The 19,748-nt window shown below is 49.1% G+C and overlaps 1 long non-coding RNA gene across 1 annotated transcript in view; it reads right to left on the bottom strand.

The window, feature by feature from the left end:
- The window catches only part of LOC133085080 (uncharacterized), an 85,278-nt gene extending 65,883 nt beyond the window's left edge, over nt 1–19,395 (bottom strand). Inside the window, exon 1 of the long non-coding RNA XR_009699523.1 lies at nt 18,965–19,395. This is a non-coding gene — a long non-coding RNA (uncharacterized LOC133085080). The remainder of the gene's footprint in view (nt 1–18,964) is intronic.
- Nucleotides 19,396–19,748: the final 353 nt, after the last annotated feature.

The raw sequence follows: 19,748 nt of genomic DNA, 5'->3' as shown, positions 1-19,748 counted from the left end.
ACAGAGGTATCCAGGCTGAGCCCCAAAGGTGATGGATATTTCTCAAAAAGCCTAGGAACAGGTGAGTGGGGAACACTGCCTGGTGTGAGGCTGGACCCATAGATCCCACGGGCCCTTGTGAACGGTTGGGACAGCACACAGCACCCAGAGCAGCCTGCCCTCTGCCACCCCTGACAGCCGAAGCAAGACCACCAGGCCTGACCTCACCAGGGGTGAGGTGGGAGCTCCTGATCACCAGCCCTGACCGGGAACAATGGCAGGTCAGGTTCAACATCCCAAAGCCATCCTCCAGTTCATTTCAAAATCAGACATCCTCCAATCGATCCCTCCTGGGGAGCTGGCAGGCCAGCTGCTTCCTGGTATCAGCCAAGAGAAGGGAAGCAATTCATTTGCTGGGTCTGACTACGGTTAAATGAAATCAAAGACGGAGGGGGCACCTTTTACCAAGAAAATCATTCACTCGGGGCAGCTACGAAGAACCTCAGATAGAGGACAATAGGGAGAGAAAGTGGTGAGGAGGGTAGGGACCTGGAAATCCTCAAAGGTACCCCTCCTCGCTTCACAGATGGGGAAACCAAAGCACAGAGAGGGGAATCGATTTGTTCATGGTAATATAGCTGTTTAGGGGAAGACTCTGAATTAGGGTGATAAAACTCAGCATTTATAGAGTGCTTGAGGTGTGCTAACCCTTTAGTGTACATATGCTCCCCAAAACCTGTGAAGTAAGCATCCTTGTATATTGTATGAGGATATCCATTTTACAGATGATGAAACTGAGGCTCAGAGGTTTAATTAAGTAGTGCAATATCACAAACTTCTAGTAGGTGGGGAAGCTGGGACTTGAACTCCATCTGATCATCGCAATCTAATTCCTAAGCTGTGGATCTTCACCACTGGACATACTACCTCTTGGAGTTAGAATCAAGGTCCCCTATTGCAAACTAGGGCCCAGCCTGCTGCTCCCCAAGGCACAATCGTGCCCAAACTCTGCTTGTTTATTCCAGTGCCCTCCCACTGTGGGGAGTATCTGTTTCTCCCTTCACTTCTGCCTCTCTATGTATTTCCTTCCCCATGAGGGTCTGTGTCTCCATCTCTGTCTCTCCCTATGTCTCTGCATCAATGTTTCTCTGTGTAAATGTCAGTGCCTATCTTTGTTCTGTGTGTTCCTGTCTCTGAGTATGTATGTGTATCTGTCAGTCTTTATCTCCCTCTGAATAGCTGAGAAACAAAATTCCACAGTAGATGGATGGATGGATAGATGGATGAGGGACCGCATCCATCCACCAACAGCAGACATGGTAATGAGCAAGCACATCCCAACCTGAGCATCGCTGGCAGCCAAGTCTCACAGAGCCATTGATCTGTCTCCCCCTCTAATGCCCTCCCTCCCCAAGGCCTGTGCATTCCATTTCCGTCTTAACCCAAAGCTGCTTCCCTAGGGCTTGGTGGCTTGTATCCAGTTTTATTGTTGTTACAGATCTTTATCTGCCTTGGGCTTATAACTGACATTTAAATTACTCTGCAAACAACGAATCAATATTTATGGATTCTTGGACCAATGTATTTGCCAAACCTGGTGTCCTGAGTTTCTCCCAGGCCATGAGTCAAGGTCAAGACTTTGTCTAATTAGAAATGAGGGAACTGGGTCTGCGTCTAAGCAAAGGTCTCAAATTAGAATAGAGCTGTGTGTCCCTGGACCATCTAATTAGACCAAGGCAGTTCCCCACTGGAAATTCAATTCACTTCACAAACAGTGGGCATTTCCTGTGTGTGCAAAGCACCACGTTAAGCCTATATGAGAGAGAAGGATGAATAAATCAGGTCCCCATCCTTTACAGGTTCCCACACTAGGAGGAAACAGAGGCACACACAGGTAACTACAAGAAGATTGCACCCAGGGTTGCAACAGAGATCCAAACACAGTCTGTGGGAAGACAGGGAAAAGAAAAAGCAATTCCAATAAGTGGAACTTCTTGGAGGGCTCCCTGGAGGAGGAAGGGCATTCCAGGAGGGGAAAACAGCCAGGGTCAACAAGAACTGGAGGTACAGAACAGGTTTCAGGGCTAGAAGAAAAGGTTCAAGGGAAAGTATCACAGAAAGCTAAACTGAGGCCTGGTCCTGGAAAGCTCTGGAGACCAAACTGAGGCATTTGGCTTTCCTTCTGTGGACAAAGGGGAGCCATGGAAGGTTTTTGAGAGAGGGAGCCACCCCAGTCGAGCTATGCTTTTAGGAAGTCTCTAGGAGTAGCAGGAAGCATGGAAATCAGAGGGAAGTGGGGCCTTAAACTGCAAGGGTGGAGGGTAGAACCAGTGAGGTGCTCTAACATGGAATCCAGCATCCCTGGGCCTCACTCCCCAGGGCACAGCAGGATGGCTAGGCCATTTTCTTCTCGATCTTTTAAGCATGGCCCTCCTCTGCTTTGAGAAAAACAAACATGAGACTGATGCTCCTGGGCCCTCTTTGGCGCTGTGAGTTATCGAGGTGGCCTTAATCGTGGAGGCTAAACCATTTATCACCCTGGTGAATTTAAGCCCTGGTTGCAGGAAAAAAGACAAGCAATCTCTTGTCCCTGCATCAGCACAGACACACGTTCCCAGGCAGTGATTTATTTGTCCAGCTGCCCTCACCAGCTCAACTGCAGAGACACTCAAGCTAAAGCTTCCTGGTGGCATCTGCCCCTGCTCAGGGCATGGTGTGGGCATTTTGGCAGTGGGGTGCGAGCTCCTGGAGTTTGGGGAGGTGGCTGTGAGATCTGGAGGAGCTGTGGAGCACCTGTGGGGGGTCAGCAGAGCTGCCTCTCCACTAGGCACTGGTGGGGCACCGTGCCTCAAGCCCACGGTTCATTTGGGGGTCCACAAGAATGTTGTAAATCTTTTCAAAATCAGAAGGAGAAATGAATATATTCATCTTTATACCACCACAGTCAGAAAATATAATTTTTAATAATTTTTTAAGGGAGAAATGGGGCCCATGAAGGCAAAAGGCCCAGAGCCCATGTAAGTCATACCATGGCCCTGCCACCCAGACCTAGGCCCTCGGTTTACACTTCTTCACAGTGGGAATGGATAAAGCCAGGCAGAGCCAGGGGCAAATCCCACCTACATTACTCAGTGGCTCTAATTCCTGCTCTGCACTCAGTTTCCTCATCTATGAAATGGGCTAATGATCTGAACCTAGCAGACAGATTGAGAGGGCAGGAGATGTGTGTCTAGCAGAGAGGCACTGGTATCTACAATTACTGCTCATTTGCCCAAGCTCAGTTTACATTCCGTCTTCCCTGGGAAGACTTCCCAACCATGCCAAGCCTCCATGTTGCCTCCTCGTGAACAGCCAGGGCTGTTGGCTGCAAAGAGGCCCCAAGAGCCTCAGCTTCTCTCTGTAGTTCTCAGCTGGGCCACACCCAGAAGGTGCTAAGTGTGAAGAGGCTGTCCAGGTCAAAGCAGCTGTCACTGGCTTGAGGGCAGGGACCACATCTCTCACATCATTCTGTTCTCCACAGCATTAGGCACAGAGCTGTACCCAGGAGGTGTTCTGTGACCATTAGTTGGTTGAGGATCTCTAAAATTGTGTACTGAGGATCCTTGTAGTTTTCTCCCATTACTTATGCTTTAAACTCTAACAATTGATGTTCATTGGTTCGTTCAAACTCATCCTCGTGGCTGCACACTCTGGCCTGCCCAACTTGCTAAGCATGCCTTGCACCACTCTCTCCTCCTCCTGGCTCTGGCCGCATGTAAACCTCAGGACCCTTGCACATGCTGTCTGCTCCTCCAGAAATGCCCTTTTGCCCACAGTCTGCATGTCAGATTCCTCATTCTTCAGGTGTCATTTAGACATCACCTCCACAGGGAGGCCTTCCCTGACCACCTCCCTAAAATGGATCCTTCCATTATTTCTTTTAGCTCTGAACCAGACCAACCTCTCCACGTATGGATACTTAATACAAGTTTCGTGTCTCCTCTCTCTCTCAACACATGTAAATTGCTTGATGGTGAAGACTTGGCCAATTTAAATCATTCCTGTGTTACACAATACCTAGCACAGGGCTAGACTCTGAAAAATGTTTGTCAAATGAATAAATGAGTGGATGGGTAGATTAATTGTCTTATTAAGAAGTATCGAGCACTCACTCTCTACTGGGCAGGCACTGAGGGGCCATCAGAGGCTTCTGCGCCTTAGCAAGGTGACTCCCACAGCCTGGAATGGCCAGGTGTGTGGGAAAGGGCAGAGCATCCCTGTGGGAGACTCTAATGACACTAAACAATCAAGACCCGGACACCTCACTTCAGGAGCTGATCCCCAAGTAGGGGACACAAGACATCTTTAGGGTCTAATGTGGGCCCTCCGAGCACAGAACGCAACACTAGGATTTCCACCAAGCTTCACCAAAGCCTTAGCCTGGGCTGATTATATATATATATATGTATGTATGTATGTATGTGTGTGTGCATATATGCATATACATATGTATATATGTAAGTATATATACATATATACTTACATATATACATATATATACACACACATGCTTGTTTGAAAGAATTTGGTTTCACTCATTCAACCAACAAATACATATTAAGCGCTTCCAATGTGCCAGACAATGTGATTACGCGGAACGTTCAATGATGAACAAAAGCAGCCACTGTGTGTTTGTGGAGTGAAAAATAGAGAAGACAGGTAATCTAAAAAATATTTTTTTAATAAAAATTAAAGTGGGGCAAGCCGGCCAGAATATCAGCTCTAGAAGGAATCTTAGACATGCAACTAGTATGCATCAGAACCACCTGGAAGGCCTGTGACCCTCCTCTGAGTTACTGCCTAGCCCAGTACTTTCTACCCCAAGATCACCAGACCACCGGGCAGGTGTCCAGGAGAGAGGAGGCGGGCAGGGGCGGAGGGCATGTCGGACACGCCCACATGCCCCGCTTGAGGGAGGACTGCTCTCTGAGCAGGGGTTCCTGCCTTGGGGGCCAGGGCTGCTCTCTGTCCTCCCACCCGGCCCAGTATTCCGCGGGGATGTGTGTGGGGTGGCGGGAGCTTCAGCACCTCCGCCCACAGCAACCCTTACCTCGGGGCGCAGGCAGATCAGGCAGAGGGCCTTGTCCCGTCTCCTGGAGACAAATGCCACCTTAGTTTTCTGCACCTCCAGAGTGCGTGTGCGTGTGTGTGCAATTATAAACGTGTGAGTGCAAATGTGTCTGTGGATGTGTGTGAACGTGTCTGAGTGTGACTGTGTGGAGCTGCACAGATGTGATCGTGAGCGTGCAAATACGTGTGCATGCGGCTGTGTGTGGATGGACACGCGTGACCGTGTGTGCGCGAGGCTGCGAGCCTGAGTGCGCCCCTGGCTCCGCCCAGCTGCGTCCGCCCTTGCTCGCTCGCTCCCTCCTCCCTGGAAGGAAGCTGCAGGGAAGGGGCCAGATGGTCTCCTCTGACCTGCTATTTATCATCCAGGCAAAAGCTTATTCAGTTTAATGCTCTTCGGCAATTCATTTAAGGGCTCTGTTTGTTTCTGCTGATGAGGACTGTTAATTTGCACAGCGGTCTCATTAGGCCTAAACCACCAATTAATTCCTTTTGTTCTCATTAAATGGCTGATTCGGAAACATTTCGTGGACAACAATGGGCCGCCCCGGCCCAGCCGCTGCAGAGGGGGCGGGGGAGCAGGTACGGATAGGGGCTCTCCTGGGCCTCCGGGGCCCTGGCACGGCCCCCCCGGGCCACCCCAGCCGAGCTCTGTAAACCCTCGGGTCCCGCCACCCACACGCCGGGCCCAAAATCGAGGCCCAAAATCGAGGCCCCGAAGCCCATGGCCTGGAAGGGTCGGGGCAAGCCGGGCTGAGCAGGAGCCTGTGTCTGCTGGAGATGCCGGGTCGGCTCCTAGGCAGCCTCAGCCGTGCTGGCGCTGGAGTCCAGGGGTGCAGCAGCGGGTGGGGTGGGAGGGTGGAGCCAAGACTGCCCAGCGACACTCTGGAGACCCTGCTGCACCCAGCAAGGTCACACCCCACCGCCACCCCTCCGGGGAATCAGTTTCCTCCCTGCAAATGGAGGGCGCTGGGCTACCAGCAGGATGTTTGTCCAAAGCCACTGAGCCACTCTGTATTCATGTGCAGCCTCTCACAGATGCCCATGTATACGTGGTGCTCTAGTTGAAGTCCCACCCCATTGTCAACCTCTCCTTCACAAGGCTCTCCCCATCCCTCCTCCTTCTCCCTCTCCCCCTCACCTCTTCAGAGGCCCCACCCCGCTCAGGACCCTTAAGGGCTGCTAAGTGCCGAGTGTGGAAGCCTCTGGACTAGCTGTTCTCTGAGAGTCCAAGGGCCACGCTTTTAAGGAGCTTTTAAACAGCCTGGGCCTCCCCTCATTTTCTCCTCTGTTGGGGCAGCTGTGTGATTGCCAACCCTGCAGGATCATAGGGAGCTGGGTGAATGAGATAATACACAGCAGGGCCATGGAATATCCCAAGGAGGCACAGCTGGATTTACACCAGAGCTGGAATCCCCACTCCACCACTGCCTAGCTACTACTTTGCCTCAGCTGTAAAATGGGTATAATACAAGCACCTCTCTCCTAGCGATGGCTGAGGATGACAGGAGTCAATACGAGAGTCCTGGCACATGGTAATTTCTCCAATAAATGTTCATTAATAGATACTCCTGATTCCTGTTCACTAGATAATGACCTGCCCTGCTTCCTTTTCCAGCCTCACTCCCCTCCTCCCCGCCCCCCCCCACACCCCCTCACACACCTCCTCACTCACTCCAGCCTGCCAAGCTGCTTCCAGCTCCCCAGCCCTTGGGCTTTTCTACGTCAGCTCACTGCACACGGACTGTCTTCATCCCCACGTAGGGTTACCAGATTTAGCAAATAAAAATACAGGATGCTAGATAAATTTGCATTTCAGATAAACAACACATGATCTTTTAGCGCAAATACCTTCCAAGTATCATATGGGTTATACTTACCCTAAAATTATTAGTTGTTTATCTAAAATTAAAATTTCACTGGGCATCCTGTATTTTATCTGGCAGCCCTACCCCCAAACCATGTCTGGTGAACTTCTACTCATCCTTCCAGACACAAATCAAGTATCGCTTCCTCCAGGAAGCCCTCCCTGATCCCCGATTAATGCAGCTGCCCCCATTAGTGCTCTCATAGCTCCCTGGGCTGGATGACCTCTACCCAGCTCTGATCACACTTTTCACAATGTTTTGTAATTAGTAACGCACATGCCCATCCCTCCCACTATCTTTCGAGTCCCCTGGGGTGGTAGGGAGGGGATTTCATCTAGTACACCCTTCTCCAAACCTGCCCTTCACTATCTCCTCCTTCCTCAGTGAGGACTGTACTCAGATGAGGAACTCCTTCCTGTCCCCACCAACAGACAAGGGATGGCAGGCAGGAGGTGGGGCCTGGGACAGAGAGGCTACTTGCCACCCAACACATCCATTCTCCCTCTTCCTTAGTAACAAATCCCTGCCTGGGGCAGCACTGCACCCAGCTTTAAGACATTTCCCAGCCTCCCTTGCAGCTAGGTAAAGCCCTGGATTAAGTGATGGCCAATGAGTGTTGTGAGTTCCAGGAGAGCTGGGAGGTGTTGACTTTTCCTTTCCTTTTTTTTTTTTTTGAACTTTTGAATTTTATTTTATTTATTTTTTATACAGCAGGTTCTTATTAGTTATCTATTTTATACATATTAGTGTATATATGTCAATCCCAATCTCTTTTCCTCTTTTCTGCTGCCTGGAATGAAGATGTGCTGACTGGAGCGCCAACAGCCATCTTGGAGCACACAGTGACCCTGAAGATTGCTGGGGCAGAAGGATAAAAGGAACCTTGCCTAGATGACTTTGTGGAGTCACCATGCCAGCCCTTTACTATATACTGTCAAGAACTGTGAAGGGTCTGAAATTTTACCCTACTTGCAAGCTAACCAGTTAGACTGTCACGGTTTCATGGGTGCTGGCAGAAGACACTAGACTCCCAGGTCAGAGAAAAAAGACAGCAGGCAGCATGAGCTTCCCACCCCTGTCAGTTTGGTTCCCATGGGGCAGTGTTGAGCAGTCCAGATAGATACTATAAACGCAGTGGGTTTGGGTCACAGCTGAGGAACCCCAAGCTTGGGAACGCCAATCCTTTACAACGGGGCCACTGGCAATCCTGCCCCACCTTTGCCCTGAGCGAGACAGTATCTTTACTATCCTGGACAGCAAAGAAATCTACCCTTTGACGCAGAGAATGGCACTGTATCTATCTTCCAAACCCAAGCACTATAAAACATCCTTGAAAACATGCTCTGAGAAGAAAAGCTGCCCGTGGCTCTGTTCATAAGATACTTGGATACACAGGAGGCCTACGGAACACTGTCTCCCAGCTTATACCTCCAAGCTTCTTTCGGGTAAGAGAGAACCCCTGTGTGTTTAAGCACCATTATTCAGCTGTTACATGCAGCTGAACCAGATCCTAAGTGATACCATAAGAAAGCTTATCCCGTGTTCCTTTTACCTCCTAAGTGTGTGTTCTCTGTGCAAGGGGGTGCTTAGAGGAAAAGACCCCGCCCCAAGCTTTGTCCTCAGAACTAGAATATTTAACAAGTCTGATTTAAAAACCAACTGCACTCATTATGCAATGATTATGTTTTTTTCCTCCAAGTTCAATCATCAAAGACCTAGAATGACCAAGATGGTCTTGGGGCAGAAATAGGACACCAGGCTATGACTGCGGTCCAGAGTGGTTGGCAACACTTCCATGGGTGTGGATAACCTACTCATGAGTGAATATATGGTTCCTGGTGGGCTTTAAGGAAACAATAGGAATAATTCAAGAAAGCCCCATTGCCACTCTGTTGACCCCCTCCGCCATAGTATCACTACTGTGATACCTGCCTGGCACTCCCGTCTTTTTGGCAACAGCACCCTCACTTCTTTGGGGAGGTCTCCCTCCTCCTCACCTACCCACCAGTGAGGTTGTGGAAGAGACCACCTACCAGAGCACCCACCTGGCCACAGTGCAGGAGCGGACATGGGACTCAAGCTGGGCCAAGAGAGCCCTTCCTGGGGATCTTGCAACTGGAACAAGGCTGGAAAGGTATGGATGGGGGTTATGGGCAGTCAGGGTGCTCAGTGTTGCAGAGAAAACCAGCAGAGAGACTAACACTGACATGAGATATAAGGAGGGTCCTATTAGTGATGGTGGTCTGGTGCCTGGGATCCCACTGCCCTGCTCCTGCCTTAGGTCAATCCTCCAAGTCAGTGAAGCCCCTCTTTTGCCTGGATAGTGTGAAATGGATTGCCAAGAACTGTAACTTGGAATCCAAACAACCACCTTTCCAGTTGGTGCTGAGGACCTTAGACAGAGACCAATGGGCCTCCTATGTGTCCACTCTGTGTCAGCCTTTGAGGAAAGGCAAAGAAACACCCAACCAGCCCGCCCACCTGGACCATCCGCGTACAACGCCATGGAGACCCCACCAGTGGAGGGTGCGCCCCGGACCGCAGGGTTAAAAGAAGATCAAAGAGCACCCGGCCCGTCTCCATCCCACGGTATGGATTGAATCAGCAGAGGGAAGCAGGAAGCGAGGCCTCAGCTGACCTTTGGTACCTGCTGGTGTGTGAACAATCTCCACCCGAGCCCCACCAAAGCCGCCCCGGGAAGGCAGGTACCGCCTGCCCTCTGCTCGTTATTAGAATTCATTTCCATATGTTCCTTTCGTCTTCTCTCCAGGATAATTGTTCTTCTGGGGCTCAGGGCCTGGGAGGGCAGGAGGTGTGCACTCCTGTTTATCAACTCACTAAATGCTTGCTTTAAATTAAAACCCACACCACATGCTGGCCCACACAGGAATAATAGGAAGACCGACTGTTCGCCTGCCTTCTGTTCTCAATGCCAGCGTGATTTACACCTGCTCTTCCTTCTCATCTGGAAACACCCAGCAATAACCTAGGTCTTACAGCTCCCAGTCCTTTTTTTCCCTCCTCAGCTGAAGAGAACACACAGACTGGATGGTGCCTTTGTACCCTCTACTCTGGCAGCCAACCCTGTTCAAACAGTGGGTCTGTTTTTATCAGTCACCAAGCCATTATTGTACCCTCTCTGTGCCAGGCTTAGTGCTAAACCCTTCACGTACATTGTCTCATTTAATCTGATCTAATCTTCCTAACAAGCCTGAGAGAGGTATGATCACCCTTTTCCCAGAGGAGCAAGCAAGAGGTTTGGCGCAGAAAGCAGAATGACCCGCACAAGGTCGCGCAGCTGGCAGTCAGTGGAACCAGCATTCCTCCCCATGACTGTCCCATTTTAAAGCCACACCCACTTTACAGCCATTTACCATCATTCTGGTCTCCATTATCCAACTGCTCCCCACCTGACCTATGGCTAGTAGGGCCAGATCACAGCTGTTCTGTATGCACATTGGACCCAGCCTTATATACGGACCACACTGGTGGCCACTCACCTAGAGGGGTCTGATCAACAGGAAGAAGTATTCTGTTTCTGCCCCAATCTGAGCTTCAGTTGCCTTCCATGGACTGAAATGTGCCCAGTAATCCTTTGGGTTAAGGCATGTGGTCCCTAGACATCCCCCTTTAAAACATGCATCCTCCCAGTGTATCAGTTATCTATTGCTGCCAAACAAACAGGCCCAAAACTTAGTGGCTTCAAACAACCACCCTTCTGTTTGCTCACTATATTCTGTGGGTCAGCAATTTGGGCTGGACTTTTCTGGGCGGGTCTTCTGCTGGTTTCATCTGGCATCACTCACACAGCTACACTCATCTGGCAGCTGTCTGGGGCTGGACGATTTAAGATGACCTTGAAGTGGTGGCTGGCCCTGACTGCTGCCTGGAGCTCTAACCAGGTGACAGTGGAAGCTGCAGGACCCCTTGAGGCCTAAGCTCAGAAATCCCTTGATATCACTTCCATTGTATTTGGTTGGTCAAAGCAAGTCACAGGGGTGAAGAATCAGATTTCCCCTCTTGATAGGGTAAAAGGACACACATATAGAGATGGGAGAAATCTGTGGCCATTTGTTTGCAGTCGGCCACACTTGGGAAGGTTAGTGAATTAAGGTGCCTCTAAGCCAGGTTTTCTCCACCTTGGTACTACTGATGGATTGGGACGGATAATTCAGATGATTCTTTTCTATGGGGCTGTCTTGTGCATTGTAGGATGTTTAGCAGCATCTCTGGCCTCTGCCCACTAGATGCCAAGAGCGCCACCTCCACCCCCCACCCAGCTGTGACAACCAAAATGTCTGCAGACGTTGCCTCATGTCTCCTTGGGGACACTGTCCCTGTTTGAGGACTGCTGCTCTAAACCGAGGGCCCCAGAGGAGCTATTCCTTAAGCGCCTCTCAGTGGTCCCCTTGGGTCCTGTGATGAGCTCTCCTCAGTGTGACCAGCCGAGAGAGAGGGGACTTTGAGAGTGGGAAGCAGGAGGTACGATTTGGGAACCCAGCCCCACCTCTGCCAGCTCTGCTCAGAGTAGGCACTCCCGGTCAGGCCAGGGTCAGTCAGTCCTGCCAGCCCACGGCAGGGGGAGGAGCCCTGCCACAGTGGGTCTGACTCCAGGCTGTGTTCTTGGCCCCCGTGTGCTCACGGAGCTGTGGCCTTTCCTCAGGCCGCCCCCCTGGCTCACGGAGCAAGGCCAGAGCGAGTCCAGCCAGATGGACTGGTCCTCACAATGGCCTGCCTCCTGACAGCTCCCTCCCCAGCGGGAGACCCGTGTGAAGAGGACGGACCACTGGAACCACAGACTGGCAGCCAACCCGGCCTGAAAAGCGTCACCGCCTGAGATCCCACAGCTGATCTTCCAGCAAATGCAGCCAACTGTGTGTAGCTTCAAACTGTACCCCGAATCCGACCACCTCGCACTCCTCCCGCTGCTACCACCCTGGTACCAGCCACTGGTACTTCTCACCTACGTGGTCCTCCCCCTGGTCTCCTATTCTACCCTTGCCCTGAGAGTCTACGCTCCACCCAGCAGCTGTGTGATCCTATTAAAACACAAGTGCAATCATGGCGCAGCTGTGCTCGTATCTCCCATGGCTCTCGTGTTCTCAGAGGCAAGGCGCAAGTCTTCACTGGGTACAGCCTACGAGACCCTGTGGGATCTGGCCCCTGATGCTCCCCAACCTCGCCTCCCACTGCTCTCCGTCTTGCTCATTCTACTCTAGCCACATTGTTCCTTACTGTTCCTGGGACATGCTCCTGCCTCAGGGCCTTTGCACTTGCCCCTTTGTCTAGTGTGCTCTTCCTCCACACATTCACAGGCTTCCTCTTCATATCTTTCAGGCCTTTTCTCTAAGTGATCATTTCAAGGGGGCTTCCTCTGGTCATTCTTTCAAAAACGTCAACCCCATCACTCCTATTCCCTTTCTCTGCTTTATTCTCCCCATAGCACTCATCACATTCTAGCCTGTGACCCATTTTACTTTATCTTGTTTATTGTCTGTTTCCCACACTGGGACGGATCTCCACCAGGGCAGGGATTTTGTTTCTTCACTCACTGCTGTATCCCCAGTGCCTAAAACAGTGCTGGGCACATAGAAGAGGTTCAATACAATTTTGTTGAATAAATAATTGACTGAATGATTCAATGGATAAATAAATATGCATGACAGAGAGCCTATAGGATCTGGAACCAGGCTGAGTTCTTCAAGCCCCCCCATGCAGGGTGACTTGGACGACCCCTTTCCAGCCTCAGGTATCTTGCCCCAGCCCCAGCCAGGCCTTCCAGAATCCAGCTTCCTTCTCCGCCTCCTCTCACCCTCCCTCAGCCTTTTTCATGCCCTCAGCTAAGGGCCCAGCAGGCCTGGCTGTGATGCCAGTTCAGTTCTGCCTGCCTTGAAGCAGAGGGCCATAGTGGGGTTCTATGTGGGGCTCTGAGCCACCTGGTACTGGAAAGGGAGGAGACAGGAGCAACCAGGCAGGGGTGAGGGGGTGGGACTGCAAAGGTAGGGGCAGAAGGACACACCACCCCTTGGCCCCAGCCGCATTTTTACACGTGCAAATTCACGCATCTACACCCCACCCAGCATCAGCCCTTCCTTCCCCCTGCAGTGTCTCCTACTCCTTTAGTAAAATGAGAAGCAGCTCAGGGTGCCAGACAGGTGATTCTGAGCAGGGCGTAAAGAGCCACCACAGGGGCGCCTCATCCTCTCAGCTCTTTCTGGAATGGGATTCATTTTATAGGCAAGGAAACTGACACTCAGAAGGACTCCTTTGCTTTTTGACCTTATGCTCACCTGCCCTGTTTGAGAATGTTCACACAAGCATGTATTCACTTTTATAATTAAAGAGAACACTCGTTAAATATTACAGATAAAATAAATGGTGGTGGGATAAAAGAATAACCCAGTTTTATAGGTGGAAGAAAAAAAGAGACAGAGAGAAGAGACAAAGGAAGGAAGGAAGGAAGGAAGGAAAGGAGGGAGGGAGGAAAAGGGGGAGGGAGAGAGGGAAGGAGGGAAGGGCTTCCATTCCCCTATGAGAGAATGGACACCCTTAGCACTGATCGCATGTGAACACTGCAAATATTTCTACTCTCCGATGTGACAGACCAAAAACAATGTGTTGAGGTGAGCATGCATGCTCGCCAATCTCCCTCAACCCCATCCAGTCCGCCAAAGACAAACCCCTCATTCTCTACTCAGTTACCCCCTTCTCCTTCCTCCTGGACAGGGCAGCTTCTTTTGGGGAGGAAGAGGGCTAACTTGACCTATAAGTAATACAACATGTTGAGGGAGAGGGACAGGGCAAGAGGAGAAAAGCAGGCCCCTGGAGTGGGGGTAGAGGGGGGCTTAGGGACTTTAGGGGAATGAGGGGCTGGATTCCGGTAGAGCCAGGGAAGAGGGTTTATAAGTGAAAAGGAAGTGGGAAGGAAAAGGGAGCTTGATAAGCATTGCTGTGGACTGTGTATTTGAATCCCTTTTATGTCCTTGAAAACTTGAATAATGAATTTTTTGGAATCTATAATACGACACAAATGAACATATCTACGAAACAGAAACAAACTCACAGACATAGAGAACAGACCTGTGGTTGCCAAGGGGGAAGGGGAGTGGGAGTTTGGGATTAGCAGATACAAACTCTTATATATAGGATGGATAAACAACGAGGTCCTACTGTGTAGCACAGGGAACTATATTCAATATCCTGTAACAAACCATAATGGAAAAGAATATGAAAAAGAATATATATATATATATAACTGAGTCACTTTGCTGTACAGCAGAAATTAAACACAACATTGTAAATCAACTGCACTTCAATAAAATTTTAAAAAACAAATAAAAAAAAGAATAAAATTTTTTTTTAATTATCAGCGATTGTTGAACTCTGCCTCCTAAATGTCATGCTCACCAAGGCTCCTAAGGATCACACAGGTGTTTAAACAGTGCCTTCCAGTTGGTAGAGGCTTTGCATGTGTTTTTTCACAGCCACAACCAACCCGGGAAACAAATGATATCATCACCCCCATTTTCGGGTTAGGAACTGGGCCTCAGAGCAGGACAGCCAGAATCAGAAGCCTGAATGAGAGTAAGAGGTAAAACTAGGCTGTGACACCAAGTCTCCTGTGCCTCCCACGATCTGCACTGCCTCCCTCTAACCAGTATGCTCAGAGCAGCGGTCCTCGGTCCTGGGTGCACCAGAGTCACCGGGAGAGTCTGCAGAAAATGCATGTGTTATGGTCTCACCCCCAAGAGATCCAAAGTCAATAGGTCTGGGGCAGGGCCTGGGAAACAGAATTTTTATCAAGTGAAAAATCTAATGTTGAGCTACAACAATCTTGAACAAGAAGAACAAAGCTGGAGACATCACACTTCCTGATTCCAAATTATATTACAAAGCTATAGTAATCAAAACAGTATGGTGCTGGCATAAAAACAGACACATAGACCAGTGGAACACTAGAGAGCCCAGAAATAAACCCACACACACAGTCAATAGATTTTTTAACAAAGTTACCAAGAATACACATGGGGAAAGTACAGTCTCTTCAAAAAGTAAAAGGTATAGGGAAAACTGGATATCCACATGCAAAAGAATGGAACTGGGTCCCTATCTTACACCACACACAAAAGTTAACTCAAAAATGGATTAAAGACTTAAGTGTAAGGACTGAAACCATAAAACTCCTAGAATAAAATATAGGGGAAAACTCCTTGACATTGGTCTTGACAATGATTTTCTTGGATTTGACACCAAAATCATAGGCAATAAAAGCAAAGTAAACAAGTGTGACTAAAATCAAACTAAAAGGCTTCTGAACAGCATAGGAAACAACAAAAGGAAAAGGCAATCTGCTGAATGGGAAAAAATATTTGCAAACCATATATCTGATAAGATGTTAATATCCAAAATATATAAGGAACTCACACAGTTCAAAAACAAAAGAAATCCAAATAATTAAATTTTTTAAATGGGCAAAGGACCTGAATAGATATTTTTCCAAACACATACAAATGGCCAACAAGTACATGAAAAGATGCTCAACATCACTAATCATCAGGGAAATGCAAATCAAAACCACAAAGAGATATCACCTCACACTTATTAGAATGGCTATTAGCAAAAAGACAAAAGGTAACAAGTGCCAGTGAGGATGTGAAGAAAAGGGAACCCTTGTGCACTGTCGGTGGGAATGTACCTTGGTACAGCCATTATGAAAAACAGTATGGAGATTTCTCAAAAAATTAAAAATAGAACTACCATATGATCCCACAATCCCATTTCTGGGTATTTATCAAAAAGAAATGAAAACAAGATCTTGAAGAGATATCTGCACTCCCATGTTCACTGAAGCATTATTTACAGTTGCCAAGACATGGAAACAACCTAAGTGTTCATCAAAAGATGGATGGACAAAGAAAATGTGGTGTATATACAGACAACAGAATACTTTTCAGCCTTAAAAAAAGAAGGAAGGGACTTCCCTGGTGGTCCAGTGGTTAAGACTCCACACTTCCACTGCAGGGGTGAAGGTTCAATCCCTGGTAGGGGAGCTAAGATCCTGCATGCCTCAGGGCGCAGCCAGAAAAAAGGGAAACCTTGCCATTTGAGACAACATGACTGGACCTAAAGGACATTATATTAAGTAAAATAAGCCACTTATATGTGGCATCTAAAAAAAAAAAAAAGTTGACCTCATATTAACAGAGTCTAGAATGATGATTACCAGAGCAACCTCTCAGGGTGGGGAAAAAGGGGAGATAGTAATCAAAAGGTACAAACTTTCAGTTATAAGATGAATACGTTCTGAAGACCTAATGTACAGCATGTTGACTATCGTTAATAATAATATACTTTTGGGCTTCCCTGGTGGTGCAGTGGTTGAGAATCTGCCTGCTGATGCAGGGGACACGGGTTCGCGCCCTGGTCTGGGAAGATCCCACATGCCGCGGAGCAACTAGGCCCGTGAGCCACAGCTACTGAGCCTGCGCATCTGGAGCCTGTGCTCCGCAACAAGAGAGGCCGCGATAGTGAGAGGCCCGCGCACCGCGATGAAGAGTGGCCCCCGCTTGCCACAACTGGAGAAAGCCCTCGCACAGAAACGAAGACCCAACATAGCAATCAATCAATCAATCAATCAATCAATAAATCTTTAAAAATAAATACATAAATAAATAAATAATATACTTTATATTTGAAATGTGCTAAGAGACTCGATCCCAAATGTTCTCCCCACACACACACAAATGGTCACTAAGTAAGGTGGTGGGTATATTAATTAGCTTGATTGTGGTAATCATTTCACAATGTATACATATATCAAAACACCACATTGTACACCTTAAAAATTAATAAAAGTTAAACATATACATTTTGTCAACCATACCTCAATAAAGCTGGGGGGAAAGAATCCAATGTTGTTTGGGACCTAGACCAGCTTTCAAGAAATACTGAGATAAGTTGTGTGGACAATGTGGCTCTACAGTGGGCTGAGTCATTCTCCTGACCATGGAGGGTGGCCTCACACCAGAAAAGGTCAGTATGGAGGCCTCCCAAGGCAGGCAGGGCTGGTGGCTGAGCCAAGACGATGGGTCATTCACTGTGCCCACCACACCTCCTGTCCAGGGAACTTGGGACAAATGGGTGGGCCCTAGGATACCTGGACCACTTGAACAAGAGTGCTGGGCTTGTGGTTTGAGGAGGGATAGAGATAGCCAGGATCTTACTGGGGTGTATCAGGAACACAGTGATGACCACCATGTGGGCCTGGGGACTAGGAAGGTGAGGGAGCACAGCTAAGTTCCAGGAGACACGAGGGCCATGCCTTTGGGACTGGAAGCTGCTACCATCAGAGAGTCCTTTATGGTCCCACCATCCACGTTTACAGTCATGGTTTCCTTTTGATTCTTGCCAAGAATTTAGACAAGTTCCTTTTAACAATCCCCCCTGCTTTTTCTGCAAGGCACTAACCACAAAGTTATTAACAAACTGTGTAATCAGTTGCTGTGTTGAAAGTGCAGGTTTGCTCACCATCTATTCCTACCTCCTGCTCCAAGGGGTCCTTTCTAGAAAACAAACACCTACAGGCACAGACTCCCTTGCAGCTAGAGTTCCACACTGATTTGGGTTCTACCAATCGATGGACTCATCTGAAACTCAAATTCGAACTGAGCCAAGAGGGGAGAGAGGCAAACATGAGGCTCCCATTTTGTTGCAGAAGCACTGGGGTTCTAGAACATGCGACTGTGGCAGCAACTGCCCCGATATGGCCTGAATGGGACATTCTCAGAGGCCTAGTTCTTAAGAGTCACTCCTGGGAGCTCAGCCTAATGCCTATTTCTCCAGACCTTTCAGCAGTTCTAAAGGTCATTTAAAAAAATTTTTAATAAAATAAATAATAAAAACACATAAATAAAAATTTTTTAATTTATAAATAAAAAATAAATTTTTAAAAAAAATTTTAATTAAAAAAAAAAAAGGCCATTTAATTCTCTGCAATAAGTCCTTTTTGGCATAAATAGTCAGAGAGGATTCAGTTCTTGGCAGCTGAATCCTGATTGATTCTGTCATTCAATGCCATAGCTGTCTTATCCACCACTGAATCCCCAGTCTCTGTCTGGAGCCTGGAACATAGTAGGTGCTCAGGAAATATTGATGCTGTACTGACTAGATGAATGCATTTCCAGGCTATCTTACGGCTGCTCAGAGAAGTCCAGAGAAAAGGGCTGTGTCTACTGGGGGTCCAACTTTCCAGCCAGAGACAGCCCTCAGGGGCTGGAGGGGACAGCTTGACAGCCAGCCCTTTCCACCTGCTGGATTTGCCCCTTACTCACCAAGCCTCAGCCTCCTTGTGAGAGCTGAAGGGTAATACAAAAGGAGAGGAACCAGTTCCCTCTCCATCCCTGGTCCCTGCTCCTCCTGCCACCCAGGAGTGATGATTTGAAATCTTTGATTTCACCTCACCTGAAGTCTTCTTCTCACAGGGAGTCCTTCAGGGCCCCCAGTCACTTCACAACAAAACAAACCCACTCAGGGTGCAAATCAGTTCTATTGATTTGCAATTAGAAGAATCAATTAAGAAAAACATTACAACTGTTTCTAATCCCTGCCATTAAAAAAAATCACTCCACTTGAAAGGTTCTGAGTGGTCACATCCTTCCCTGGGCTTCAGAACTGCTCTGTCTCCCACTGTACTCAGAGACAGAGCCTGGGAAGCTGCAGGTTTCCCTCTGGAGCACCCCAGGCCTACTTCTACTGATCATTTAGAACAGGAGTCCCCAACCCCCTGTTAGGAACTGGGCCGCACAGCAGGAGGTGAGCAGAGGGCGAGCCCCAGCGAAGCTTCATCTGCCGCTTCCCATTGCTCCCCATCACCTGCATTATCGCCTGACCCATCCCCACCCCCGTCCGTGGAAAAACTGTCTTCCATGTAACCGGTCCCTGGTGCCAAAAAGGTTGGGGACCGCTGATTTAGAAGGATAATAAAAGCCTGACTCACTAGCTCTTGCTCTCACCTGGTCCTCAGGCAGGTCCCTCCATGCTTGCAAGATGGCTGCTACAGCTCCAAGCGGCGAGAGGTGTCCTGTACAGTTCTTGGAGTCTCAGAACACTCTGGGCCGTGTCCAGAGGCAGGAAGCAAGAAGTCCCTTCTCGGCACAGCTTTTTACGAGCAAGGAATCCATTCCCAGAAGCCCCACCAGAGCCTCTGCCTTCTGGCCAGAATTGTATCACGGGGCCCCTTCTTGCCCACCACTGGCGGTGGAAGTGAACAAAGCTCTCTTTACTCTTTGGGCCAGAGAGGGACCCACACCACCCCTTAGGGCAGATGCCCCCACTTGGCTCTGCCAGCAAGGAGGGAGCAGAAGGGATGGGTACTGGATAGGCCACTGCCGGGTCGGCCCCTGGCCTCCGTGCTACGGTGTGGGAGAGCGTGTGACTGTGCTCATTTCCCCGACGCCAAAAGTTGCTGAGGGACGCCCCACATCACACCCACAGGCGGCCCGAGTCGGCTCTTGGCCTGTGATTGGATCGCCTGCTTTTTCCCGACTGCGCACGGCACTTCCGGGGATATAAAGGGGAGGGGCAGAAAGTATGGCCCCCGCGCTGCCTCCCGCGGGGAGGTGGGAGGGGGGCAGGACCCCCGAAGCAGAGAGGGTTACCCTAGAAACGAACATTCTCCTCCCAGACACCCCAAACCGGTGAGAAATCCTTTCTGAGAAGTACTAGAAATTACTGTCTTAATGAAACTCGGCCTACCTTCCTTGCGTCGATGCCCCGCCCACCATAGATCCATGCCCC

The sequence above is a fragment of the Eubalaena glacialis genome, chromosome 2 (genome assembly GCF_028564815.1).
Source record: "Eubalaena glacialis isolate mEubGla1 chromosome 2, mEubGla1.1.hap2.+ XY, whole genome shotgun sequence".
Classification (NCBI taxonomy): domain Eukaryota; kingdom Metazoa; phylum Chordata; class Mammalia; order Artiodactyla; family Balaenidae; genus Eubalaena; species Eubalaena glacialis.
This window is presented reverse-complemented; position numbering and strand designations above follow the sequence as displayed.